Source organism: Camellia sinensis, chromosome 6, assembly GCF_055761805.1.
Source record: "Camellia sinensis isolate YWXY chromosome 6, ASM5576180v1, whole genome shotgun sequence".
Taxonomy (NCBI): Eukaryota; Viridiplantae; Streptophyta; class Magnoliopsida; order Ericales; family Theaceae; genus Camellia; species Camellia sinensis.
Window position 1 is genome coordinate 21,189,965 of NC_138966.1, and position 6,000 is coordinate 21,195,964.

Sequence of the window (6,000 nt, forward strand, 5' to 3'; positions counted from 1 at the left end):
TGACCTTTACAACAAATGACATGACCTTGATTTTTGGCTTGGAAGGAGGTAAAGAAGCCATGTCATTAAGATACTCTAAAAAGCCAAAATCGGCATTCCTCAGGAGAAGATTTCAAAAGGACACAAGGCTCACTGGTCCTGTTTTTAAAAATGCCTTGGTCAAAGCTATAGCGATCCCGGGTTTTTACCCTTGTTGTACAGTGATCCGGACATGTGTCCGTGGATGTTGGTAGTTGTTTATCACCTTGTTTGCATCCTCTTTACTTTGTATATTGAGTTATAGGATGTGTTGGGCAGGTTTGTTTCAGGTTGGTTGTGTTTGGGAGCCTAGTGTTACTGCCCAAATTTTTAGACCTTCGCTCAAGCGAGGAGTTGGTCGCTCGAGCGAGACTTGAGTTTGTGTCTGGTGGGTCGAGCCAGAGTGGTTTCGCTTGAGCGAGTGATGGCGTCTGGTTCTGGACCTGAGAGTTGTGTTTCTTGGCTCGAGCGAGCTTTTCTTGGCTCGAGCAGTCTGGTTTGTTCTTCGCTTGAGCGAGAGATCTGTCGCTCGAGCGTGTTGCTGGTTACAGACCTGAGGGTTTGAGTTGTTGGCTCGAGCGAGCATTCCTTAGCTCGAGCGCACTTCTGAGTTTTTGGCTCAAGCGAGAGTTCCTTGGCTCGAGCGAGAGTTTCTGTGTCTGGCCGCTCGAGCAACCAAGTCTTCGCTCGAGCGAGCGTGTTTTATATCAGCGGACAGTAACGATTTTGAACTTCACTTTTTCACTTTCTTTTTTGATCAAACCCTAGATTCGAGACCCTCTCTCTCTAAACTTACACTCTCTCTAAGAATTGATCTCCCTAGAGTGTGAATCTAGCCTAGGGCCTTTGTTAAAAAGATAGAGGGTGTTGAGAGCTTTGTTCTAATCTGAAAAAGTTTGGATTTGGAACACGTTGATCTTCGAGTCTTCATCTCCTTTTTGGCTTAAACTTCGAGGTAGGGATATCCTACTCCTCTCTATGGATTTTGTCTTTAAATTTTGGTATTTTAAGATGTTGGGGCTGGTTTGGTAATTTTGTGAAAGTTTGGGGTTTTGTGTGATTTTACAAAAGTTGGGGTTTTATTCATAATAAACCTAGATGCATGTTTGGCATAGAGAAATGGAATAGATGTTGAATCATTGATGAAAATGGGACCTAAGGGTTGAAATGTTAATTATGGGAATTGACCTAATTACATTGTTTAATTAATTGAGATAATTAATTGTGAGGAATGAGGAAATGAAATGTTGATTGAATATCCATTGTGCATTTATTTTCTGTTTAAAGATAACTGATTTGGGCTATCGGTGGAGGATAGTCGTGATTGTTGTAGACAATGCATGATGATTAGGCAAACGGAAACTAATCAATGGAATGTGTCATGGAATTTGACGGTTGATAGAATACATTAATTGTATGTATTGAGTGATTGTATATAGAACCAATGTGTTTGTATACGTTATGTGTAGATGAGAAGATGGGGGATGTACTCCGCGGTTTAGGGGAAGATAGGGGATGTACCTCTAAACCGGATAGTGTTGGGAGAAGATAGGGGATGAACTCCGTAGATACAGCTCATATGCTTGTCTAGAGAAGTGAAGATAGAGCTTATATGCTTATCTTTGTGAAGTGTGGATATAGCTTATATGCTTATCTGTGGATATTGTTGTTATACATATCTGTTGTAGCATGCGGATATAGCTTATATGCTTATCTGTGAATGTGGATGTTGTTGTTATACATATTCGTTGAGAATGAGGATATAGCTTATATGCTTATCTGTTGAAAAAGGGGAAAATGAAAAGTAACTTGGACTCATAAGTCGTATGACATAAATAGGTGATTTATGTGAATGTATCAGTGGTGGCCATCTATCAATTGCTAATCTTTTAGTCATTGTTCATGGTTGGTTTAGTATATTTCTACTGGGCTGTGGCTCACCCTATATGGGAATATCATTTTCAGGTACAGGAAGCATGCCACCTCCAAGGACATAGCTTGGGAGGCTAGAGACGGGCACGCTTTTGTTGTTTTACTTTTTGATGTATTACATGTAAATTCAAGCCAAGGGCTTAATGTGTATGAGTTAATACTCTTTTGTTGTAACCAAGTGTTAACTTGGAAAGCTGTAAGCCCGTAGGGCATTCTGCTTTTAGTATTAACATGTAATACTTGTGTAATGGAATTCTGATAAATGGAAGAATGTAAACCTTTTACATATCAATGCATGTCTTATTTGTTGGATTTAATGGTACTATTTTGAGGGCGTTACAAAAGCAATGAAAGGCAAGCAACCAACTGACTTCAAAGATGTAGCAATCATTGTTACATTGTACTTGTGTCTCATCCTATTTTTTGCAACAAGTGGGAATTCAATAGGTTGGGTTTTTATAAAGTATGTGGAACCTCTTGAATCAATGAAACAGTATGATTGGTCGGAAGCAATCACATCAACATTGATTGATTCTATCATGGCATTGCACAAAACTCCAGAAAAAGTTACGGGGTGTGTCATTGCATTGCTGGTAAGTATAATATCCATTCAAATTTGTAGTTATCATACTTACAAATTTGTGCGTTTACAAAATTTTATTTACTTTCATTTTCATCACAGTATTGGCTATGTGAACATGCAACTATCATTGACTCGGAAGACAGTAACACAACTGACTTCCCAAGATGTGCCAAGTGGAACCTGCAAACCTTGACGAAACAGCTACAGAAGACACCAGTCCACTTTCTTGCACCTCGACAGGTTAGATTCCTATTGCCACTGAAATCTCAGTGAAATTCCAAAATTTCTCTGACCACTGCTTTGTTTCCCTCCTTGTGCATTGATTGATTAAGATCAATTTTCTCTAAACTATCAATTTATGTTTTCTTCTTTGCTTACCACTGGTCTACTTTTGCCATTGTAATCAATTTTCTCTGCCATCCAAATTTCTCTGACCACAATTGTAACACATTAACTTATATGCCCTGATTGATTTTCTCTAATATCTGAATTATGTTGGTTGTTTCATAATTTTCTCTGGCCCATCAAATTTTATCTCCTTGTGTGTAATTCTCTCTGCGCATAACTTATGTGCCTTGCATCTTTGATAAACACTGTTTATTTCTACCCTTCTAATGAATTTTCACTGGAATTCAAATTTCTCTGACACAATTATAGTAAAACATTAACTTATATGCCTTGATTGATTTTCTCTGATATCTAAATTATGTTGCTTGTTTCATAATTTTCTCTGCCTCATAAAATTAACTCCATGTCTATAATTTTGTCTGGCCCATACAATTTTCTCTGAAATTTATTTCCCATTAGTATCATTTAGATGAATTTTATTTTCCTTATTTGAATTTTTTCTCTCAGTGAATTTTGTAACATTTCTCTAATAAAAGAGTCTCCTGTTATAGATTGATAACAAGCAGCTAGTCAAAAACCCATCAGAGGAGTTCTGTCTTGGTAAAAAGACGAATAAAGAATTAAAAAAGGCAATTGTCATATTCAAGGAGACATTACAAGATCCATCTGAAAATGGAGGGAATGAACAAGCAGAAGGCAACACAGAAGAATACGAAGCCAGCAATGGACAAGAACATCAAGTAAGCAGCACAGAAGAAGAAACCAGCGAAGAAAGTGAAGAAATAGAACCAGAAGACAAAGAACAAAATGAACAGAAAGAAGAAGACAGTGAACAAGAAGATGAAGAAGAAGATGAACAACAAGAAGAGAACAAGGATGAAAGTGATGAAGAAGAAAATAATGAGCCGATGGACCAACAACATGATGGCATTTGTGGCTCAACAATGCAGCAGCCTGAAGAATTTGAGGAATCAAAGGATGCCCAAATTGCTGATCTACGTCAAAGACTGAAGGCACTTTCTCAATCTAAAAAAGAAGAAGACAGAAATTGGATTGAATTACTTGCTAAAAAGGATATTTCAATAAGAACCCTGGCATCACGTAACTCAGAACTTCAAGAAAAAGAAAGCACAATCCGAATGAAACTAAGGATGTTGGAGGTTGAAAAAGCAGACGATACAAAAACAATTCAACAGTTGAGGTGTTCAAATTCGGAGCTTGAAACTGAAAATGCTAAATTGCATGAACAAGTTCAAGAACTATCCGTCCAACTAGCAACACAACCATACCGAACACCAACACAACTTCAACAACAAGGTCAGTGAAAATCTTGAGCCACAAAAAGTTATGTCCTTGTGCCAACATAACTTAGAGAAATTTCTATTTATTATAATTTTCTCTGTCATTGGTAATTTTCTCTGGAAGTTATATCTCTCTGAACACATTAGTTATATTTCTACTGCTCATTTTATTTCTCTGTATATTTTCTTATTCCATTTTTGGGGCTTGTTTGATTTTCACTATGTATAGTTGGAATGCAAGTGGAACAACAACCAACAACCCAACAAGAACAAATGCCACACAAACAACAACCGAAACAAAAGAAGAAACTCTATGGTAACTGCAAAATATTGAATTAAATAAATTTACATATTGAAATATCATTGTTGCTTCAAAGAAATTTCACTTTTCCTAATATTTTCACTGTCTAGAGTCAAAAAAGATCCGACGTCAATGATAAAAAATTTAAAGGCAAAAGAAAGGAAGGAAAAGCAGCATGATCCAGAATTCCAATATCCCAAAGTTGCGAAAGTGACTAGAGCTTCAAAACAAGCTGCAAAGCAAGTTGAGTAAAGCACGAAGGACAAAGAAGTGCTTGATGCTGATGCGTACGTCTTGCCTCAACCTATAAACATCAGAAAATCTTGGGTCTTTCCACAAACTCTTCCAATTTCAAGATTGAGAAAAGATCATATAAAAGACATCTTGCAGCACATATCAAATGTGTCTGGGCTTGAGTAAGTACAACAAACAAAATAGAACATAACAAACAACAAATTACAAACTTATGTTGCATTAACAACAATTCAATCCCTTCTTTGTCATCTTGTAGAGCTTTAATTTGGACAAGTGAGTTGAATCTCATTACCTTTGAAGACATTGGAAACCTAATAAAGCAAAAAGAAATTGCCAACAATGTAAGTCTTTCCCTTTCATCAAAATTTCTCTACAATGTTCCATCAGCCTTTATAAAACAATATTACAATTATAAATCATATTTTTCAGGTCATTGATGGCTATGGAAAGATTCTTTTGGCTGACCAAATGAGAGAGAGACAACAACCAACCTCATTTTTTTTCACATCCATGTGCTTAGTATGTTACTACTATTTTATTTGATTTTCTCTGGAATTTATTTACTACTTTCTCTTCTTAATATACTTCTTGAAGCCAGTTGTGTCACTAGTCATAATAAAACCATTTTTTGATTTTCTCTGAACACAGAATTTCATCAAGATGACAGAAAATCAAACTTTTCGAGTGTCCTTATTTGACAAGCATATTGAAACAGCATGGAGGAACTACAGGTTCCTCCATTTCCCAATAAATACTGGAGGTAATGAGAAGTCCACACATGGAAATCACTGGACCTTGCTTGTCCTGGACAAACAAGACAATTTATGGAGGTTCTACAACTTACTAAGGCCAAGGAGGGATGATGTAGAAGACAAATATATCAAAGATGCAAAACAATTGGTAACGAGTGCAAATTTCTCTAATCCATCATCATCTTTATGTGATGATAATTTTCATAGAATCCCATTGGCTTGTCCGTAAATTTCTCTGTTATATAAAAATTATTTTTTTGCAGCAAGATTACGTGGAGAATTTTTTGAAAGCTTGCCTTGAAAGAGACGCTCAATTACAACCCTCTTTCAAATTAATAAACTCATAAAACACAAGTTACGACTTTGAGTATGTCAACAATGCTCCACAACAAGAAAGCGATTCGTAAGTTTCATACATCTATAAATAAGATAATCTGAATTGCATGTTTCTTAAAACTAATCATACCTATAATTTGTATGCAGTCTGGATTGTGGCCTCTTTGTCTGCTA